Consider the following 24,667-nt stretch of genomic DNA (forward strand, 5'->3'; position numbering starts at 1 on the left):
CTTCGAAATGACCAAGCAAATGGAAACTGGTCCTCCATGAGGCATCATGGGCTATCAGCAGCTGCAACATCAATGGCGTTCACTCCATCATAAAATCAGAAGTGGACTGCTCAGCCATGGTTCCAAAATGTTCAGTAACATTCATAACTACACCTATACTGAAGCAGGCTATTCAGCCAATCAAGTGTTTTAAACAGGAATAGAATGAGGCTATTCAGCTATTCGAGCCTGTTGTTCAGCTATTGAAGCTGATCTTTTAATATTTCATTCCTGGTCCATTGGAAATTGCAGGGAACATTCATCCTTTCAAAACAGCCACCCAGGACTGGTTATTGAGCCGGGAGAAGTGATAAGTTAGGGATAAATGTGTCTTTATTAATTCAACACAAATTAACGACTGCAGTAACACAGTGACCAGTCCTGGGATCTCAACGATTTGCAAGGTTTTAGAGAAATGTAACAGATGTATTCTAACTTAGATAGTCAGAAAATTAATTTATCAAGAGGAGGTAGAGAATCTCTGATTGGATAAGCAACGGACAGTGGCTTGGCAACTGAAATGTAACGTGGGTATATGAAAACTATGATATTTATCAGCAAGAATAACAGGTTGTATGTTAAATAAATGTAGGGGGCTAACAGGACTTAGAGACACAGTGTGTCCTGTTGCGTTCAGTCTGACCTTTTCAGACATGGGAAGTGTTGCTCCATCTCCCTGATGGTCTGCTCCCTAATGTTCCCAGTGACCCCACAGCTCTCGTTCACACGGGATATTTTGTAGTGGTTGGTTGGGGTTGTGGAGTCGTGAGGCGTAATGTGTTTTGAGCCGTGTTTCAAGGGGATGGCCTTTATTCTGAAGGCTATCATTTCTGGCTACGTAGATACCTGAAGACGATGGGAATAGCTGACTGCTTCTGAATGAAGAAGCTATGGTTGCTGCCAGAACAGTGGGTATTCACCAAAATGATGTACTGTACATAGTCACGCTGCAACATTAATAGAGTGAGAGGCGAAGGCTCCAATCACAAAATAAGAATGAAAGACATTACAGATCAGCTGAAATTGATAGGTACAATACATTTTCAATCCATAACAGAGAAGCATTAAATCAGAGGAGATACCTCTCCAGCACACAACACTGTGTCGATCAAGATCTGCTCAGTCCAACCCAGCAATCTGCCGAGTGCAGAAAACTGCACACCACAGCAGTGCATTGCTCTATAAACCTAAACTAGACATCTGTCCAGCACGGGGAGTTGAGCAGACCACAGCATTGCCTCGATCTTTAAACTCGGACTAGATGTATGTTCATCACTGGGAGCTATGAAAAACACAGCAGTGCATTGATCTTTAAACACAGACTAAATATCAGTCCAGTACACCGAGCTATGCAGAGCACAAACCTACAAATCCTGATGAGATGTCTTGCCAGCACCGGGAGCTATGCAGACCGCAGTAGTGCATTGATCTACGAACCCGAAATGGAAATCAGTCCAGCACGCGGACCTATGCAGAACACAGCAGTGTATTGACCTCTAAACCCAGACTAGATATCTGTCCACAGTGTGCAACTGGGAACGCACATCAGGCCAGGCAACATGCAAAGAGCAAGAGAATCAGAGTTTCAGGCACAAGGCCTGATCAGATTCCTGATGAAGGGATTATGCCAGAAACGTTGATTCTCCTTCTCCTTGGATACTGAATTGCCTGCTGTACATTCCCAGAAGCACACTCTCGACTCTTATCCAGCATCTGAGTCCTCATTTTCTGATTGGTCTCTGTTCAGCACTGGGAGCTGCAACACTGCAGTGATCTATAAACCTAAAAAAGATATCTGTCCAGCATGGGGAGCTACGCAGACCACCGCAGTGCATTGATCTGTAGACCTGAACAATTTATCTGTCCAGCACCAGAATCTATGCAGACCACAGCTGTTACATTGCATCGAGGTCATCCTGAGTGAAGTAATTTCGGAGAGGTTGAGTTTAATTTTAGTTCGCTTTCTCCAACTTTGAATGTTTTTTTGGAAATATTCTTAAAAAGTATAGTGAGAATAGATTGTAGAGTCATGAAACAACCCCAATGGCAGCATATGGGCCACCAAAGGGCTCTTTCTGTTGCTATCCCAAGGACAACGTTGCAAGGAATCGTAGAAAACCTCTCTGAGTCTTCAAAGGTATTCTTTGAAGAAGAAAACAGCTTCAGGACAGTGGAATGTCGTAAAGATGGTGGCAGGTCAGAATGTTCCAGTTTGAACACCGATGCTCCACCGATTCTTCCTTATTTATTCTATTTTATGGAGAGTATATTGTTGCAAAACTATTATATTTTTAACGTGACTCATTTGGGAAAGGAGGAAGTGAGTCCCAGATCAGAGGATCGCGAGGAGAATCAAGGCTTCAAGGTTTAAAGAACAGTTCTGCCTGGAGACATGTCCAAGTGCGGTTTGGATACTGGGCCCCGTGCAATCTGGAGACTGGGCCAAGTGTGGTCTGCCGACTTGGACCGGTGTCGCATGGACAATGGGCCCGATGCAGTTTGGAGACTGGTCCCGGAATGTTCTGCATTCTGGCCCAGTGTGTCCCAGACACTGGGTCTGCTGCGGCCTGGACACTTGGCCTGGTGTGCTTTGGACACTGGCCCTGGTATAGTCTGGAGCCTGGGCCTCATACGGCCTTGAGACTGGGCACGGTGCGGTCTGGAGACTGAGCCTGGTGTGGTCTGCTGACTGAACCTGGTGTGATCTACAGTCTCGAGACAAGATATTGTATAATGTCTCTAGTGATATTTGGTCCAATGGAAGATAGTAGTGGGAAGTGTTAGTTGAATCTGAGGACATGGGGAAGCACTTCGTTATTACTTTTCCTCAGTATTCTCATTGGAAAATGGCAATGTCATTCAGAATACGGAGATACAGGCAACAGGATTATATGGGAATGATGTTGACAAAGGGGTGGTTTTCGCAATTTTGGAATATCTGAATATAACTATTAACCCTGGGCCAGCGGGATTTATTCTCGGGTTCTCTGGAAATCCAGGGAGGCGTTACAGAGTCTTTGACTTCAAAATATATGTCATCAGTGTCGACAGAAGTAGTGCCAGAAGATTGGAGGATAGCAAAAGTTGTTCTCTTGCTTAAGAAGGGTTATCGGGACAACCCTGGTAACTTAAGAGCAGTGCGCCTTATATCAGTTGTGAGTAAGATGTGGGAAAATTTTGTGAGAGATAAGATTCGTAATCATCTGGAAAGGAATAATTTGATTAGAAGTCGTCAACATAGTTTTGTGAATCGTAGGTCGTGCCTCACCAATCTTATTGGGTTCTTCGATAAGGTGAGAAAACAGGTGGGTGAAGGTAAAGTGGTTGATGTGGTGTACAAGGACTTCAGTAAAACATTTGGTAAGATTACACAGGATAGGGTTTTGTACAAAATACGGAGTTTTAGGATTCAAGATGATTCAGCGGTTTAGATCAGATATTGGCGATCTGAAAGAAGACAGAAGGTGGTGGTACGTGGAAAATACTCATCGGGGAGGTGAATTACCAGTGATGTGCTACAAGGACCTGTTTTGGGACCACTGCGGCTTGTCATTTTTATAAATGATCTGGATGTGGGCGAAGATGGATGGGTTAGTAAATTTGTGGGCGACACGAGGGGAGGCAAAGTTGTGGATCGTTCTGATGATTACATAAGATGCAGCACTAGACTGAGAAGTGGCAATTGGAGTTTAATGCAGGAAAGTTTGAGGTAGTTCAATTCGGAAGAAATGACAATAATGCAGGTTATTGAGCTAATGGGAAAAGTCTTGGCATTTTAGATGAACAGAGAGATCTCGTTGTCCAGGTGCATACATACCTGAAAGTTGCCACTCAGGTTTATAGGGTCGTTAAGGAGGCATATTGTGTGTTTATTTGGAGGGGGGGGGGGGGGACTGAGTTTCGGAGCCAACAGAGCAAGGGCCAACTGAGCAAGACACTGGTAAGGCCGCACCTGGATTATTGCCTGTAGTTCTGGTCAGTGCATTATATGAATGATGTGAAAGCTTTGGGCAGGTTCCAGATGAGATTTTCGAGAATGTTGCCTGTCATGGAAGGAAGGTCTTACGAGGAAAGGGTGAATGAGGAATTACACTGTATCCGTTGGAGAGAAGAAGGTTTAGAGGTGACTTCACCGAGACGTACAAGATAATCAGAAGATTGGATAGAATGGACAGTGAGAGCCTTTTATCCTCAGATGGTGAAGGCAAACACAAGGAGGCATAGCAGTAAATTGAGGGGTGATAGACATAGGATTGATATTAGGTGTAGTTTCTTCAATCAGAGTGCAATACGGGCCAGGAATGACCTGCCTGAAACAGTAGTTTCAGTAAGCGCATTTAAATGAGCCACGGATAGACATATGGATAATGGAACTGTGTAGGTTAAATGTGAATCAGATTATTTTCACTGTTTGGTGGCATTGAGTGCCGAAGGGCCTTGACTCCGCTGTAACTTTCTGTGTTCTATCAGTGTCGGCCCGGTGCAGCCTGGAGACTAGACATGTTGCAGTCTGGAGACTGGGCCTGGTGCAGTCTGGAAAATCGGCCTGGTGCGGTCTGGAGACTGGGCCCAGTGCTGTCTGGATACTTGTTGCTGGCACAGACTGGGTTGTAATTCGAGTCAGTTCTTTCTTTCATTTTTATTCTCCTGCTGGACTTTCCTTTATTATTCTTTCAAGTTTGTACCAAATACTTAAGAATCTACACCTAGATTTCTTGGACCTATGATGGCGCGTAAGTGAAGTCATTGCAAACGTTCTGCTGCAATCATTAAACTGCACGTGACAATGAAGCCAATTCAATTGAAATGTGAGAGAGTCACTGTCTTTAATGGTCCTTCCAAACAAACCTGCTGCTTGTGCAGTGACATGGAGCGTCCGGAGAGAATGTTATTACTTTACTTTAAACACAGGAAGGAAAGACAGACAGTGAGAGAGTGAGGGGGGACATTTTGATTCCCATTTCACGGGAGTTACTCCCAAAGAACAGAGACCCAAATGCTCAGAGATGCTGAAGCATGAGCGCGCGCACACACACACACAAACACACACACCATATTCGCGCAGACATATGGAGATATTCAGCCCTTCATAGAACATAGAACATAGAAGAATACAGCGCAGTACAGGCCCTTCGGCCCTCGATGTTGCGCCGATCCAAGCCCACCTAACCTACATTAGCCCACTATCCTCCATATGCCTATCCAATGCCCGCTTAAATGCCCATAAAGAAGGAGAGTCCAACACTGCTACTGGCAGGGTATTCCATGAACACACGACTCGCTGAGTAAAGAACCTACCCCGAACATCTGTCCTATACCTACCACCCCTTAAGTTAAAGCTATGCCCCCTTGTAATAGCTGACTCCATACGTGGAAAAAGATTCTCACTGTCGACCCTATCTAAACCCCTAATCATCTGTACACCTCTATCAAGTCACCCCTAAACCTTCTTTTATCCAATGAAAACAACCCCAAGTGCCTCAGCCTTTCCTCATACGATCTTCCTACCATACCAGGCAATATCCTGGTAAACCTCGTCTGCACCCGTTCCAGTGCCTCCACATCCTTCCTATAGTATGGCGACCAAAACTGCACACAATACTCCAGATTTGGCGCACCAGAGTCTTATACAACTGATACATGACCTCAGGACTCCGGAACTCAATTCCTCTACCAATAAAAGCCAGTACGCCATATGCCTTCTTCACCGCACTATTTAACTGGGTGGCAACTTTCAAAGATCTGTGTACATGGTCACCAAGATCCCTCTGCTCATCCACACTACCAAGCATCCGACCATTAGCCCAGTACCCCATCTTTTTGTTACTCTTACCAAAGTGAATCACCTCACACTTAGCTGCATTGAACTCCATTTGCCACCTTTCTGCCCAGTTCTGCAGCTTATCTATATCCCGTTGTAACCTGCCACATCCTTCCTCACTGTCTACAACTCCTCAGACTTTCGTACCATCCGCAAACTTGCTCACTCAACCTTCTAACCCATCCTCCAGGTCATTTATAAAAATGACAAACAGCAATGGTCCCAAAACAGATCCTTGCGGAACACCGCTAGTGACGGCACTCCAAGATGAACCTTTGCCATCAACTACTACCCTCTGTCTTCTTCCAGCCTGCCAACTCCTAATCCAAACCTCCAACTCACCCTCAATGCCATTCCTCCGTATTTTTGCAGTAGTCCACCATGGGGAACCTTATCAAACGCCTTACTAAAATCCATATACACCACATCGACCGCTTTCCCCTCGTCCACCTCCTTAGTCACCTTCTCAAAGAATTCAGTAAGGTTCGTGAGGCACGACCTACCCTTCACAAAACTATGCTGACTATCCTTGATCAGATGTTCATAAATCCTACTCCTTACAATTCTCTCTAAGATTTTGCCCACAACAGAAGTGAGACTCACTGGCCTACAGTTACTAGGGTTATCCCTACTCCCCTTCTTGAACAAGGGAACCACATTTGCTAGCCACCAATCGTCAGGCACTACTCCTGTAGAAAATGAGGACATAAAAATCAAGGCCAATGGCTCTGCAATCAACTCCCTTGCTTCCCAAAGAATCCTAGGATAAATGCCATCAGGTCCAGGGAACTTATCTATTTTCACCATTGTGGGCGGCACGGTGGCACAGTGGTTAGCACTGCTGCCTCACAGCGCCAGAGTCCCGGGTTCAATTCCCGCCTCAGGCGACTGACTGTGTGGAGTTTGCACGTTCTCCCCGTGTCTGCGTGGGTTTCCTCCGGGTGCTCCGGTTTCCTCCCACAGTCCAAAGATGTGCAGGTCAGGTGAATTGGCCATGCTAAATTGCCCGTAGTGTTCGGTTAGGGGTAAATGTAGGGGTAGGGGTATGGGTGGGTTGCGCTTCGGCGGGGCGGTGTGGACTTGTTGGGCCGAAGGGCCTGTTTCCACACTGTAAGTAATCTAATCTAATCTAATCTAATCACCCTGTCCAGAATTTCCAACTCCTCTTCTCTACATACCTCAAAGCCATCCATTCTACTTAATTGTGACTCAGTATTCACATCGAAAACAATGCCCTGTTCCTGAGTGAATACTGACGAAAAGTATTCATTCAGTGTCTCCCCAATCTCTTCAGCCTCCACACGCAACTTCGCACTACTATCCTTGACTGGTCCTATTCCTACCCTCGTCATTCTGTTATTCTTCATGCGTGCCTTGACATTCCGTGGCTGATCTGAACATGGCCTCACCTTTATTTCCACCTGGGAAATAACGAAGGGCAAGGGACTTTCATGTGAGAATGAGGGCATTTTGGACCGGTGAACAAAATTATATTAGTTTGATAAAAGTCCTGAAAAAGGATATACCCACTCCACAAGTTTATGTTACAATTTGTGCAAGAGTAATTGTGAAGGAACTGGACAAAAACTTTCAAAAGATGATTGGGGGAAGCTGTTGAAGGTGAAAGGATTTCAGGGAAGTGGGAGTCATTCAAAAGTGAGATAGTGAGACTTCAGGAATTACATGTTCCTGTCAGTGTGAAGGGAAATGCGAACAGGAGTAGGGCACAGGATATGTCAGGGGATATTGAGGCTTTGTACAAGGAAAATAGAAGGCATATGTCAGGAACAGGCAAGTGCTATCAAAATAATCCCCTGCACATACGGAGTGTAGGAGAACACTTACCAAGGAAATCGGGAGGGCAAAACAGGTGCATGAGGTAGCTTTGGCTATGAGGTTAAGGAGATTTGAAAGAGATTCGACAAAAGAGAAACTGGAGAGACATTAGGGCCCCATAAAAATCAATCAGCCATCTAATGTTTGGCTCCACGGGAGATGAATAAGAATTATTAGGTCTAATGTAATATGTACTCACGTGAAGACAGTGAAAAGTTTACAAGTCGCCACATGTGACACAATCTTAGATACAAAGCTACCCGTCACTCCTCCTTCCCTCCAAAACCCCGCCCCTCCCGCCCCACCCACCCCCCCCCCCCCCCCACCCCACCACCACACACACACACACACACCTCCAAGATACAAAATCTTGGTAGAAATCAGAAAAATAAAGAAAATAAAATTAAGTGTAAAACATTACGGCATTTCCTGCAGTGGTCGAAAAACACAGAAAATCAGTTCATTGTTCAACAACAGAGTCCATAAGCGTCTGGCCATGCTGGGTTCACACTCTACATCAGGACTCGACCTCCCCACTCCGCTGCCTTATAGCCTGTTTCTGCTCGAAGGGTGAGGTCCCACACAAAAACCTCACGTCGGTATTTACTCTAGAGGAAAATGCGGAAGAGAGGAAAGTCAGAGAAAAAAAATAAGTGATCTTTGAAACGAGACCACGTTACAGTAGCGGAAGAACTGACAGTCTTAAAATGCATAACCACAGGTTAAAAACCCGGGGCATGTTCAAATGTATCCCGGAATCACTGCAGGAAGCTGGGGAAGAAACTGTGCTAGCACGGGCTGAGATGTTTGTATCATTCCTTAGAGTTCTGGTGAAGGGTTACTGGATTGTTAATTCCGTCTTCTCTGCACAGATGTTGCCAGACCTTTTGAACTTTCCCATAACCTTCTGTCTTTCTTACTGATTTACAGAATGTGCAGTCCTTTCAAATTTTTTTTATTTGTATCATTGACAACCACGGGTGAGTATTTGAAGGCATCTAATGTGGTAACATTATTTTTAAAAAGGCTGCCAGGAACTGCAGACCAGTGATTCTGACGTCAGATGTGACTAAATGTGTTAGGAGCTTCTGGGAGACAGGATTTACATGCATTGGGAAAAACAAGGACTGATCAGAGATAGTCAGCATGGCTTTTTGTATGGGAGAACTGGTCTCAAAAATAATTGACAGAGGTGACCAAGAAGATAGATGAAAGGCAATCAGCACACATTGTCTAAGTGGACCTTAGCAAGCCCCAACATTTGGGAGAGCTAGCCAATTTGATACAGCAATGTCTTAACAGTCGGAGGCAGAAGGTGCTGGGAGAGATTTGTTGTTTCTACTGGTCGCGTGTGACCAGCGGTGTGCCACAAGGAGCAGGATGCTTCTTTTCATTGTTTTTGTAAATGATTTTGATGGGAATGTAGGAACCTTGGAACGTAAGTTTGCCGATGAAACCCCCAAAATTATTTGTTATAGTGGATCGTGAAAAAGCTTCCAGAAAAGAACAGTGGCTCAGTGGTTCGTATTGTTGCCTCAATGCACCAGGATCGCAGGTTCGATGCCAGCCTCGGGCAACGTTCTGTGTGGAGTTCGCACATTCTCCCCCTGTCTGCCTCGCTTTCCTCCGGGTGCTCTGGTTTCCTCCCACGATCCAAAGATGTGCAGGTCAGATGAATTGGCCATGCCAAATTGCCCATAAGTTAGGAGCATTAATCAGAGGAAATGGGTTGGGTTGGGTTAACTTCGGAGGGTCGGTGTGGACTTGTTGGGCAGAAGTGCCTGTTTCCACACTATAGGTAATCTAATCTTGATCTACTGGGCCAGTGGCCTGAGGAATGGCAGATGGAGCTTCTTTCTGTTAAATGTGAAATGTTGCATTTTCAAAGTTTGTGAGAAGATTTGTAGCTCGGGTGCTCGTTGTTGTGGCTCTGTTCGCCGAGCTGGTAATTTGTGTCGCAGACGTTTCGTCCTCTGTCTAGGTGACATCCTCTGTGCTTGGGCGCCTCCTGTGAAGCGCTTCTGTGATGTTTCCTCGGCACTTAAAGTGAATTGACCCTGTCGCTTCCGGTTGTCAGTTCTAGCTGCAGTGGCAGGTATATTGGATCCAGATCGATGTGTTCGTTGATGGCAGACTGAGGGATTATCCCCAGAAGAAAAAGATGCAGATCGTGGTTGAATATAAGTATGCTTCTGCTGCTGCTGAGGTCTGTAGCACCACATCAGCATCAGGAATTCGCTCTACCATGTTTCTTGAACGGAACTAGTTCCATTTTTTCTGCTTTTGGCACATACTCGGCCAAATCTTTCCTGTACACGTACCCATCCAATTGTCTTTTAAATGTTGTAATTGTACTCAGCAATACCAGTTCCTCTGATAGCTGGCTACATATACATACAACCCTCTGTGAGAAACAACTGCCCCTTAGATCCGTTTTAAATATCTTCCCTCTCACCTTAAAACTATCCTCTCTGGTGTCAGACACACTTACAGTGGGAAAAAGGCCTTGGCCGTGCATCTTATCTGTTTTCCTCATGATTTTATAGACCTCTGTAGGGTAACCTCACATCCTCCTACGCAAAGGTAACAAAATCACAGACTTGTCATAGGACATGTTTTATAGGACTACTTTTATAGGACACGCCAAACAGAGAACAGCCAGGGAATTCCTAGAGGCATGGCACTCATCCACAGATTCAATCAATAAGCACATTGTCCTGGACCTAATATACTGGCAACTGCAGCGGACAGCTAGAACTGACAACCAAAAGCGGCAGGGAGAAATTACTATACGCGCCGAGGAAACAACACAGAAGCGCTTCACAGGAGGTGCCCAAGCACTGAGGAAGCCCCTCTACAGGGGACGAAATGTCTGCTACACAAATTCCCAGCTCGGTGAACAGAACCACAACAATGGTTTTAAAAGTGCTTACCGTTAGCGGGCAGCGGTGTTTTTTTTTTCTCTTTCACTCTCTCTTCACAGAAAGAGCGGGAGCACCAGGGGGAAGTGACGACGACCAGAGGGGCAGCCGAGACCCGGAAGCAGTTAGTGTAAGCTTACCTGGGTAGGTTTTTTCCCCTCTTTAAAAGCGCGAAGGAGAGGAACCCGAGGCACTACACGGGTAGTGCCTCCCACCCGCCCTCCTCCTCTAACCTAATAATAACACCTGTTTTGGTAAGTAGGTAAGTGCTGAATTTTGCTTGTTGTATTCTTTAGACCCAGTTTTTTTTTAAAATAAAAGTTAGCTTTAGAGGGATGGCAGTGAAGGCAGTGCAATGTTCCTCCTGCAACATGTATGAGGTGAGGGATGCCATCGACGTCCCTGCCGATTACACTTGCAGGAAGTGCACCCATCTCCAGCTCCTCCAAGACCGTGTTAGGGAACTGGAGCTGGAGTTGGATGAACTTCGGATCATTCGGGAGGCAGAGGGGGTCATAGATCAGAGTTATAGGGAGGTAGTAACTCCAAAGATGGCAGATAGATGGGTGACAGTGAGGGGGACTGGGAGGAAGCAGCCAGTGCAGGGACCCCCTGCGGCCGTTCCCCTCAAGAACAAGTATACCGTTTTGGATACTTGTGGGGGGGATGACTTGCCAGGGGTAAGTAACGGGGCTCAGGTCTCTGGCACGGAGCCTGTCCCCGTTACTCAGAAGGGAAGGGTGAAGAAGAGCAGAGCAGTAGTAATTGGGGACTCGATAGTTAGGGGCACAGATAGGCGGTTTTGTGGGAACGAGAGAGACTCACGTTTGGTATGTTGCCTCCCAGGTGCAAGGGTACGTGATGTCTCTGATCGTGTTTTCCGGGTCCTGGAGGGGGAGGGGGAGCAGCCCGAAGTCGTGGTCCATATTGGCACCAACGACATAGGTAGGAGGAGTGCCGAGGATGTTAGACAGGCTTTCAGGGAGCTAGGTTGGAAGCTCAGAGTTAGAACGAACAGAGTTGTTGTCTCTGGTTTGTTACCCGTGCCACGTGATAGAGATTCGAGGAATAGGGAAAGAGAACACTTAAATGCGTGGCTACAGGGATGGTGCAGGAGGGAGGGATTCCGGTGTTTGGATAACTGGGGTTCTTTCTGGGGACGGTGGGACCTCTATAAACAGGATGGTCTACACCTGAACCTGAGGGGCACCAGTATCCTTGGGGGGAGGTTTGCTAGTACTCTTGGGGGGTGTTTAAACTAACTCTGCAGAGGCATGGGAACCCAGATTGTAGCTTCAGGGTGCAGGGCCTGGAATGTAGGGAGGTTAGGAACATGGCATCAGTTTCCAAGGAGGGTGTCTGTAAACAGGAAAGTGGCTTGAAGTGTGTATACTTCAATGCAAGAAGTATACGAAATAAGGGAGGTGAACTTGCAGCGTGGGTTGGTACCTGGGACTTCGATGTTGTGGCTATTACGGAGACATGGCTAGAACAGGGACAGGATTGGCTGTTGCAGGTTCCAGGATTTAAATGTTTTAGTAGGGTCAGAGGTGGGGGTAAAAGAGGGGGAGGTGTGGCATTGCTTGTCAAAGATAGTATTTCAGTGGTGGAAAGGACGATGGATGAGGACTTGCCATCTGAGGTAGTTTGGGCTGAGGTTAGGAATAGGAAAGGTGAGGTCACCCTGTTAGGAGTCTTTTACAGGCCTCCTAATAGTCCTAGAATCATTGAAGAAAGGATAGGGAAGGTGATTCAGGAGATGAGTGACAGTAATAGGGTGGTTGTTATGGGGGACTTTAACTTTCCTGATATTGATTGGGAAAGCTATAGATCAAGTTCGTTAGATGGGTCAGTGTTTGTTCAATGTGTGCAGGAGAGTTTCCTGACACAATATGTAGACAGGCCAACAAGAGGTGAGGCCATACTGGATTTGGTTCTGGGTAACGAACCAGGCCAGGTGTTAGAATTAGAGGTAGGTGAGCACTTTGGGGATAGTGACCATAATTCGGTGATTTGTACTCTCGTGATGGAGAGGGATAAGTGTGTACTACAGGGCAAGAGTTATAGCTGGGGTCAGGGAAATTATGATGCGGTGAGGCATGACTTAGGATGTGTGGCTTGGAAAAGTAGACTCCAAGGCAAGACTGTAAATGATATGTGGAGCTTGTTCAAGGAGCAACTATTGAGTGTCCTTGATAATTATGTACCTGTCAGGCAGGGAGGAAAGGGTCGTGCGAGGGAGCCGTGGTTTAATAAGGAATTGGAATCCCTTGTTAAATGGAAGAGGGCGGCCTATCTCACGATGAGACGTGAAGGTTCAATTGGGGCGATTGAGAGTTATAGGGTAGCCAGGAAGGACCTGAAGAGAGAGCTAAGAGCAGCAAGGAAGGGACATGAAAGGTCCTTAGTCGGTAGGATTAGGGAAAACCCTAAGGCTTTCTATAGGTATGTTAGGAATAAAAGAATGACTAGGGTAGGAATAGGTCCAGTCAAGGATAGTAGTGGGAAGTTGCGTGTGGAGGCGGAAGAGATTGGGGAGACACTGAATGAATACTTTTCTTCAGTATTTACTCAGGAACAGGGCATTGTCGTCGATGTGAATACTGAGTCACAAATAAGTAGAATGGATGGCTTTGAGGTATGTAGAGAAGAGGTGTTGGAAATCCTGGAAAAGGTGAAAATAGATAAGTCCCCTGGGCCTGATGGCATTTATCCTAGGATTCTCTGGGAAGCAAGGGAGGAAATTGCAGAGCCATTGGCCTTGATTTTTATGTCCTCTATGTCTACTGGAGTAGTGCCAGAAGACTGGAGGATAGCAAATGTGGTTCCCTTGTTCAAAAAGGGGAGTAGGGATAACCCTAGTAACTATAGGCCGGTGAGTCTCACTTCTGTTGTGGGCAAAGTCTTAGAGAGAATTGTAAGGGATAGGATTTATGCACATCTGGATAGGAATAATGTGATCAAGGATAGTCAGCATGGTTTTGTGAAGGGCAGGTCGTGCCTCACAAACCTTATTGAATTCTTTGAAAAGGTGACGAAGGAGGTTGATGAGGGGAAAGCGGTAGATGTGGTATATATGGATTTTAGTAAGGCGTTTGATAAGGTTCCCCATGGTAGGCTACTGCAGAAAATACGGAGATATGGCATTGAGGGTGAGTTGGAGGTTTGGATTAGGAATTGGCTGGATGGAAGAAGACAGAGGGTAGTAGTTGATGGCAAAGTTTCTTCATGGAGTGCCGTCACTAGCGGTGTTCCGCAAGGATCTGTTTTGGGACCATTGCTGTTTGTCATTTTTATAAATGACCTGGAAGAGGGGTTAGAAGGTTGGGTGAGCAAGTTGGCGGATGATACGAAAGTCGGTGGAGTTGTTGACAGTGAGGAAGGATGTGGCAGGTTACAGCAGGATATAGAGAAGCTGCAGAGCTGGGCAGAAAGGTGGCAAATGGAATTCAATGTAGCTAAGTGTGAGGTGATTCACTTTGGGAAGAATAACAAAAAGATGGGGTACTGGGCTAATGGTCGGATACTTGGTAGTGTGGATGAGCAGAGGGATCTTGGTGTCCATGTACACAGATCTCTGAAAGTTGCCACCCAGGTAAATAGTGCAGTGAGGAAGGCATATGGCGTACTGGCTTTTATTGGTAGAGGAATTGAGTTTTCATTAGAGAAAAGAAGGTTTAGGGGTGACTTGATTGAGGTGTACAAGATGATTAGGGGGTTAGATAGGGTTGACAGTGTGAACCATTTCCCGCGTATGGAGTCGGGTATTACAAGGGGGCATAGCTTTAAATTAAGGGGGGGTAGATATAGGACTGAAGTTAGGGGTAGGTTCTTCACTCAGCGAGTCGTAAGTTCATGGAATGCCCTGCCAGTAGCAGTGGTGGACTCTCCCTCTTTATGGGCATTTAAGCGGGCATTGGATAGGTATATGGAGGATAGTGGGTTAGTATAGGTTAGGTGGGCTTGGATCGGCGCAACATCGAGGGCCAAAGGGCCTGTACTGCGCTGTATTCTTCTATGTTCTACATGGAAGCTGGGGAAATTAGGGAAATAAATCGGTGCAGTGATGTTTTGGAATGCGGCTACATTACAGAAAAGGAAGTGCCAGAATTTAGAAAATGCACAATGTTAGATAAACACCCAGGACCTGTTCAAGCATAGGTTTTTCTACGTGAACCTTCGTGAGACCCAACAAGATGCCACATGGTAGCCTGGTTAATAAGGTTAGATCACAGGGGATCAGGAACTGTTTCTAAATTAAAGTAGGAGACAGATGGTGCAGGGAGAGATTTGTTGTGACTAGCGGTGTGCCACAGGACCAGTGCTGGGGCCACTGTTGTTTGTTATTTTGAGAAATGATTTGGATGAGAATATACAAAGGATGGATGGTAACATTGCAGATGACACCAAATTGCTGGTAAAATGGCAGTGAAGATGGTCATTTAAAAGGAAAATGAGATCATGATTAACTGCGCCAGTAGGACGAGGATGGACAGGTGGAGCTTCCTGCCGTTAAATATGAGGTGTTGCCTTCTTTTTTAGAATAATCAGAGCTGGACTTACACGTGGGCAGGGTGGTGTGGAAGGCAGTAGGTACGATTACCTTCATCAGTCAGAGCAGTGAATATAGTAATTGGGACATGATGCTGTGCCTGTCCAAGAGGACAGTAAGGACAAATTTGTAGTCCTGTGTACAATTCGTGTTGCCCTGATATACGAAGAATGTTATAAACCAGAAAGGGGGCAAAATATTTGCAATGATGAGAAAGTGACTGGAGGTCCTGAGGTGTAAGAGTAGCCTGGATAGAACAAAGAGAACAAAGAAAATTTACATCCCTGGACGCCTTTGCGCTCCAAGCCTGAGCCGATCCAAATCCACCGTGTAAACCTGTCGCCCAATTCCTAAGCATCTGTATCCCTCTGCTCCCCATGTACTTATTTATCTGTTGAGACGCATCTGAAATGAATCTAACGTGCCTGCCTCTACTAACTCTGCTGGCAACGCGTTCCAGACACCTACCACCCTCTGTGTAAGGTATTTGCTGCGAGTATCCCCCTTAAACTTTTCACCTCTCATCTTGAAAGCGTGACCTCTCATTACTGAATCCTTCACTCTAGGAAAACGCTTATCTCGATCTACCCTGTCTATACCTTTTTTGATTTTGTAGACCTTCTAAGGTCTCGCCTCAATCTCCTTTTTTCAAATGAAAACAATCCTAACCTACTCAACCGCTCTTCATAGCTAACACCTTCCCTACTAGACAAAATCCTCATAAGCCTTGCCTGCACCCTCTCCAAAGCCTCCACATCTTTTTTGCAAGGTTGAGTCCAGAAATGTACACAGTATTCCAAATGCGGCCGAACCAATGTCTTGTACAATTTTAACAGACATGGCAGTTCTTATACTCAATACCCCGTCCGATGAAGGCAAGCATACTATATGCCTTCTTGACCAATCCATCCACCTGTGAGCGACGTTCAGGGTACAATGGACTTGCACTCCCCGATCTCTCTGCTCATCAACTTTTCACAATGCTATTCCGTTTACTGTATAATTCGCTCTAAAATTACACTTCCCAAAATGCATCATCTCACATTTGCCTGGATTAAACTCCATCCACCACTTCTCTTCCAACCCACCAGTCTATCGATATTCGCCTGTATTATTTAACAGTGTCCCATATTTTTTGCTCCTGCACCAATCTTCGTGTCATCTGCAAACTTGCTGATTATACCAACAGTGCCCTTTTCCAGATCATTTATGTACATCACAAACAGCACTGGCGACAGTACTGATCCCTGTGGAACACCACTCGTCACGTTTCTCCATTTTGAGAAACTCCTTTCAACTACTACTCTCGGTCTCTGGTTTTTCAACCAGTTCTTTATGCACATATCTAGAGCACTCTGCACACTATGTGACTTCACTTTCTCCGTTGGTTTACCATGGAAACCTTATCAATCGCCTTGTCAAAGTCTATGTAAATGACATCTACAGCCCTTCCTTCATCTATCAAGGCGTTGACTTACTCGAAGAATTCGAGTAAGTTGGTAAGGCACGATCACCCCGTACAAAACCATTTTGCCTATCACTGCTAAGTCCATTCTGTTTCAAATTTAAATAGATTTTACCCCTGAGAACCTTCTGCAGCAACTTTCCTACCACTGACGTCAGGCTCACTGGTCTGTAGTTAACCGAAATATTCCTACACCCCCTTTTGTACAGGAGGGCAACACAAGCAATTCTCCAATCCTCCAGCACTTCACCTGAGTTTAAGGATGCTACAAAGATAGCTGTCAGCGCCTAGGTATTTTCTCTCTTGCCTCCCTCAGCAACCTGGGATAGATCCCATCCGGTCCTGTGGATTTGTCCACCTTAATAAACTCTATCCTACCAAACATAAGTATCTTACCTACTTATGTGAACGTGATCCAGAGTAATCAAACTTCTATCTCTAATTTAAACATTCATCATGTCCCTCTCCTCAGTGAACACTAATGCCAAGTAAATATTCAGAGTTTCACACATCTTCTCAGGTTCAAAATGCAGCCTTCCTTCCTTATCGTTTAGTGGACCAATCCTTTCTCCAGTTACCCGCTTGCTTCTTATATCTTAACAAAAGGCTTTGGGATTCTCATTAATTGCGCTCACTAAAGTTATTTCATTACCACTTTTAATGGAACATTGAAAATAGAAATGTAGGCCTTTTGGTCCAGGACGTGGTACCGAGCATTAATCCCAATGTAAAATCAAATAACTTAAGCTACACACCCCTCAGCTGCCTGCTATCCATTTGAATGTCCAGCAGTCGCTTAAATGTCCCTAATTACTCTGCTTCCACCATCACCATTGACAACGCATTCCATGCATTCACAACTCTCTGCGTCAGGAACCTTCCTCTGACATCCCCTCTATACCTTTCTCCTAATATCTTAACAACTACGAGCCCTCGTACCAGTCAATCCTGCACTGGGGAAAGGTCTCAGGCTTTTGACTCTATCTATTTCTTCTATTACCTTGCATACCTCGATCAGGTCACCTCTCTTCCTCCTCTCCAGAGGAAAAAGTCCGAGCTTGGTCAACCTCTCTTCACAAGGCAAACCCTCACAAGGCAGCATCCTGGTAAACCTCTTTTGCACCGTCTCCAAAGTCTCTGTACCTTTCCTACAATAGGGGGACCAGAACTGGACACAATATTGCTTGTGTGGTCTCACCAGTGACTTGTAGAGCTGTAACAAAACCTCGTGGTATTAACCTCGATCTCCCTGTTAATGAAAGCCAAAACACCATATGCTCTTTAACACTCCTATCCACTTGGGTAGCAACTATGAGGGATCTATATAATTGAACACCAAGATCTCTCTGCTCCTCAACACTGCGAAGAATCCTGTCTGTAATCCTATATTCAGCTTTCGAGTTCGACCTTCCTAAATGTATCACTTCATATTGTTCTGGTTGAACTCCATTTGTCATTTTCACCCCAGCACTACATTTTGCCTATGTAACGCTGTAGCTGCAGTATCCCTTGATACTATAAACGGAACTCCAACCTTTGTGTCTTCTGCAAAATTTACTCACCAACCCCTCAACCTCCTCATTTATAAAAAGTACAAAGAGCAGAGGCCCAAGAACAGAGCTCTGGGGGATCCACTCAACACTGACCTCCAGGCAGAATTCTTTCCACCAACATGCACTCTCTGCCTTCTGTCATCCATTCAATTCGGAATCCAGATAGCCAAGTCTCCCTGTTTCCCATAATTCCTGACTTTATGAGTGAGGCTATCATGGGGAACATTATCAAATGCCACATTTACTGCTCGACCTTTGTCAATCTGCCTTACACTTCCCCAAAGAACACAATAAAATCTGTGAGGCATGACCTGCCCCTCAAAAGGCCATGCTGACTGCCTTTAGTCACGCTATGCTTTTCCAAATAGTCATAAATCCTATCCCTCAGAATGCTTTCCAAAACTTTGCTGACCATTGACATAAGGCGAACTAGTCTGTATTTGCCAGGGATTTCCCTATTACCTTTCTTGAAAAGTGGAACAACCTCATTTCTCTCTTCCCAGAGTAGCTTCGGATAAATTTGGCCTTGCCCTGGAGACTCACCAATCTTAATGTTTGCCAAAGCTTCCAGCACATCAGCGTCATGGAGTTTGATCGAATCAAGCTTGTATACGAGTTCCTCAAAGCTCCCATTCGAAACAAGCTCCATTTCCTTCGTCATGATCGAAACAAAAGACTCATTTAGGGCTTCCCCTGTCTGTTCAGACTCCACCCACAAGTTCCCTACGCTGTCCCTGATCGGCCATACTTTATCCCTGATCATTCTCTTATTCCTCACATATGAGTTAAATGCCTTTTTCATACCCACTCCTGACTCTCGTCAGTCCATTTCTGAGCTCGTTTCTAGTAAGCCTGTGATCCTCTACGTAATCTGCCTTCTTCCTATGGATGGGAAGTTCATCTGGTCTCGTCCTCCAAGGTTCCTTAAGCTTACCCCTTCTTATACATCTCAGAGGAACAAATTTTTGCACCACTTGCAACAACCTCCTGCATTCCTGAAGAAGGGCTAATGCCCGAAACGTCGATTCTCCTGTTCCCTAGATGCTGCCTGACCTGCTGCGCTTCTCCAGCAACACATTTCCATCTCTGATCTCCAGCATCTGCAGACCTCATTTTCTCTTCAAAGTAGTAAACTGGGCCAAGGCCAATTGTATAAAAATTAGGCAGAAGCTGGGAAATGCGGATTGGGACCAGCTATTTGAAGGGAAGTCCACATTTCATATGTGGGAGGCTTTCAAAGATAGTGTAAAAATAGTACAGAATAGGCATGCCCTGTTGAAAGCAAAGAATCATGAAGTTAACATTAGTCAGGGAAAGAGGAGGCAGAGAGCAGATGAACGCAAAGAACTGGTGGCCTCAAGTGCATATACTTTCATGCGAGGAGTATAGTGGGGAAGGCAAATGAATGTAGGGCTTGATGGCGCCTGGAATTATGTCGTTATTACAGTCACAGAGACTTGGTTGAAAGGAGAGCCTGATTCGCAACTAAATGTTCCAGAATATAACGCTTCAGACAGGACAGGGAGAGACGTAAAAAGGGTGGAGAGGAGTTGCATTGCTGGTCAGGGATGATATCACGGCTCTGCAAAAGGTGGGAATTATGGTGGGCTTTAGGAGTGAAGCATTATGGGTGGAACTGAGAAATAAGACGGGTGCAGTAACATTGTTGGGGCTGTATTACAGGCCTCCCAACAGTGAGTGTGAGGTAGAAGGACAAATACGTGAACAGATTATGGAAAGATGTCGAGCCAACAGTGACGTGGTGATAAATTTTTTTAATTTTCCCAACATTGACTGGCAGACAATTAGTGTCTGACGTCTGGATAGGATAGAATTTATAAGAAGCGGCTAGGAGAGTTTTCTGGGGCAGTATGTCAATAGTCCAACGAGGGAAGAGGCCATATTGGACCTGGGGAATGATCCAGGCGAAGGGGTAGAAGTTGCGTTGGCGGATTTTTTGGGAACAGTGACCACAATTATGGAGGTTTTAGTATACTCAAAGACAAAGATTAGAGTGGTCCTAAGGGAAGAGTAGTAAACTGGGGTGGAAATGTGTTGCTGGAGAAGCGCAGCAGGTCAGGCAGCATCTAGGGAACAGGAGAATCGACGTTTCGGGCATGAGCCCTTCATCAGGAAGGTTATAATCTTACCCCTTCTTATACATCTCAGAGGAACAAATTTTTGCACCACTCGCAACAACTTCTCCTTAAACAGTCTTCACATGTCTGCTGTGCCCTTTCGGTGGAACAATAGCTCCCATGTTGTACTTCCCAAGTCCTGTCTGATAGCGTCATTATTTCCTTTTCCTCAATTAAATATCTTCCCTACATGTAACTGCTGCTTTCCCTCTCCAATGCTTTGATAAATGTGAGGCAATTATGATGACTGTCACCAAAGTGTTTTCTCACCGCGAGATCTGGCACCGGTCCTGGCTCATTTCCGAGCACCGAATCCAAAATAGCCTCTCCCTTCATCGGCCTGTCTACATACTGAATAAGGAAATCCTCCTGAACAAACTTGACAAAAACGGCTCCATCCAAAAAATCTTATCTAAGGAGATTCCAGTTGATTTTGGGGAAGTTGAAATCACCCATAACAACAACTTTGCTACATCTGAATTTTTCCAAAGCCTGCCCGCCAATGAATTCTTTAATCTTATTAGTCCGCTTAATTCCTCGTTTAAGAATGGTCCTACTCTCCCGATATTCCATCAAGGCCCGTTCTGTTATTAGCTACCTGAGCATTATGTACGCTTCAGGAGTGTTATAATAATGATGGACATGGACAGGGTGAATAGCCAAGGTGTTTTCCCCAGGGAAGGGGTGTCCAAAATCAAAGGTACACGTTTAGGGTAAGAGGGGAGAGATGTAAAACAGATCGAAGAATTAGTTGTTTCGCACAGACTGCTATGTATATGTAATAAGCTGCCAGAAAAGGCAGTACAGGGAAATACAATTACAACATTTAAAATACAATTCAATGGATACATGAGGAGGAAAGATTTGGAAGGCTATATGCCAGATGCAGACAAATAGGATTAGTTCACATTAAGAAACCTGGTGAGCATGGACACGTTGGGCAGAAGGGTCTCTTTGCATATTGTGTGAATCTAAGACCCTATGATATTATAAATCTCTTTCATCACCAATGCTTTGCTGCTCTCAGCTCATTTCTAGGACAAATATCCACTTCAAAGATCGTGCTCCTCTTACGTTGAAAATAACATTCTTAACATTGATGTAGTAACCAAGCCACAGCAGCAGCAGCAAAATGGTATTGAACCACGACCTCAAGCCTTTTGCCCGGTATACTCCCTCAGTCTACCATTACCAACGAGCCGATCTATGATTCAGCGATGAGTGTGTTACACATGCTGGTTAGAAACGTGTGGACTGAAACCTGATCACAATCTGTTAATGTTACTGGACTGGACTGGTTGCATTCCAAACAGCAGAACTAACATCTGAAAGAGAAGGTGAAATGCTTTCAAGACCAACAGATCAGATCGAAACTCTTCAGTCCTGCCCCATACATTCGTAAATGGTGATGGAAAAATAAACAGCTTACTGGAGGAGATGCCTCCACAAATATCCCATTATTAGGAATGGAATAGCCCTGCGCATCAGGATAAAAGCAAAGCATGCAGTATTTGCACTATCATCAGCCAGAAGTGTTCAGTCGATGATCCACCTCACCCTCGCCTTGATACCTACAGAATCAAAGATTCCCGTTTTCAACCAATTTGATTCACTGCACCTGACGTGAAGAAACAGCGGAACATAATGGGTATAACAAAGACAATGGGCTGTGACACCATTCCTGGAATAGGACAGAAAAATTCTGTTGCATGTTGTCTCTGGGAAAACTGTTTCATTCCAGCTTCAACTGTCACAACTCCCTAACAACGTGAAAAGTTATTTAGCTGTGTCCTATCCACTAAGAGGAGAATAATTACAATTTCACCAATACCACCGCTTCAGTCCCATCAAGACAATAATATTGGTGGGAGTTCTTTTTGACAGAGCTGTCAAGCTGCTCAGAAATAACCTGCTCAGTGTGGTTTCTGATAGGTTCCCAGGTTGAGATGGTGCTGTTGTGGAAATGTTATTGGATTACTAATCCAGGCCAGGCTAATGCTCTGACAGCTGATGGGAGTTAAAAACAATTAATAAAATACCGAGATCTAAAGTCTAGTGTCAGTAACAGTGACCCTGAATTCAGCGTCGACTGGAAGCACCACTTTATTCCCCAATGTACTTTCAGGAAGCAAATCTCGCGTGCTTTCCTGGTCTGGCCTAAATATGACGTCAGACACACAGACATATGCTGAACTGTTCAATAGTCTCTGAAAGGACCAAGCAAGACCATCAATTGTACCACATTGCTCTGGGGTCTTCAAAGACAGGATAGCACATCCATCACCAGGCTCAGAATCGGAAAAAAGCATCCGAATACACAGTCCTGTAGACCTTCAGAGCCCTCCCTGCGAACACGTGGCTGCTTGTGACAACATTTTCCGAGCTTTCCCACAGACTGAACAGAAGCATCGGGAAAGGAGTAGGTCATTCAACACATTGGGCCTCTACCCATTCTAGTTCATTTGAGAATATCTCATCAATACACTTTGCCCACACAATGTGCATATTCCTTAATATGATTAACTATTATAAAACTATAAAAATCGACATTTGATTGATCCCTTTGGTTCATTGAGTTTTCTACCATAATCCAAAAATAATGGCTGATGCTCTATCTCCACAACATACACCTGTTCTCTCCCTCTCGTGTATAGAAATCCTCATTTACATTCAGTGCCTTGACTTCCACAGGCATATGTGCGAGAGAGACCCCAGGTTCACCAGTCTCTGAGCACAGACATTTATTGTCATCTCAATGCAGAGTGACCTGTCTGTACCTAATCCTGTGGGCACTTGTTTTAGACGTCCCAGCCAGGGGAATTATCATCCCAGATTCCAATCGGTCTCACCCTGTCAAAGAATTATATATGTCACTGAGATATCCACTCATTTTCCTAAACCCCAAGGAATACAGGCTCATTCGCCCCATATTCTACTCCCACACAATCCTGTCATCCCAGAAATCAGTCTGGCTGTACTTCGCTGCTCTCCCTCAATGTCTGGTTTGTCGTTTGTTAGTTAAGTAGTCCAAAACTTCACACAATCCTCCACAATGTTCGAGAGGAGGTATCACCAAGCTCCTGTACAGTTGCAGTGAGATACCCCCACGGCTGGACTCAAATCGCCTGGAAATGAAGTGCAACACAACATTTCTCTTCTTAACTGCTTTCTGTTCCTGCAATATTGCTTTCGCTGACAGTAGTGAAAAGAGATCCAGATCCTTTTCTGTGCTACAGCTACCCATGTGGGTCTATATACACTGGTCAGCGTGCCAATGCCATTCCCAGTATTGACTTCTGGCTTCAAAACTCACTATCCTGCATGATCCTCGGAGGGGTTTGCGGCAGGAAACAGGAAAATGATCATAATTCACCTTATTCTAACAACATTTTTCACCAATGCATTTTCAAATGGTATTTTGTCATTCTATTTTTCCCACCAAAGAGCACAACATCAAATCTACACACAATGCTCTTCATCTGCCACGTATTTACCTAGTCACTCCACTTGTCTCAATCACCTTGGAGCTTTATTACATCCTCCTCACCCACTATCATCCAACATCGGTTAGTGTCATCAGCAGACTTGGAAATATTGCATTTGATCCTCTCAAACAAATGCTTGAGATGTACTGGCAATAGCTGTGGCCGAAGTACCACTGTCTGTGGTATCCCATGATGCTTCTGATACAAAAAAAGGATATCTTCAAACCGATGCACTGCTTCCTGTCAGCTTGCCCATTCTAAAACCATGTTCATGTATTAGCCCCATTACCACTCGGTTTGATTTTGCACTCTTGGCTTGGGACTTTATGAAAAATATTCCTAAAATCTCAAATGCACTGCATTCATTGTTTCTCGAAACTGCATCGGACAGTCATGTTAACTTTGTCGATAACTATTACTTGCAACACAAAAAGTTTCTCGCAAACTATTTATTCACAAACATCATTGTGTTGTCGAGAATGTGTTGCTGGAAATGCACAGCAGGTCAGGCAGCAACCGAGGAGCAGGAGAATCAATGATTCAGACATCAGCCCTTCAGCCGGAATGAGGCTTGTGGAACAAAGCTGAGAGATAAATGGGACGGGGTTGGGGTTGGGGGGAAGGTAGCTGAGAAGGCGATATGTGTTTTAAGGTGATGGAGAAGGTGATAGGTCTGAGGGAGGAGGGATGGACAGTTCTGGTGGGCGGTGTCGAGTTGGAGTCTTGGGACTAGGATAATGTATGGGGAGAGGAAATGAGGAAGCTGTTAAAATCAACATTGATCCCGTGTGTTTGTAGTGTCCCAAGGCGAAATATGAGGCATTCTTCATCCAGGCGTCGAGTAGCAACGGTTGGCT

This window comes from Chiloscyllium plagiosum, unplaced genomic scaffold (assembly GCF_037043375.1).
Source record: "Chiloscyllium plagiosum isolate Xiang-an unplaced genomic scaffold, Cpla_swu_hap1 HiC_scaffold_38, whole genome shotgun sequence".
In the NCBI taxonomy this organism is placed as follows: domain Eukaryota; kingdom Metazoa; phylum Chordata; class Chondrichthyes; order Orectolobiformes; family Hemiscylliidae; genus Chiloscyllium; species Chiloscyllium plagiosum.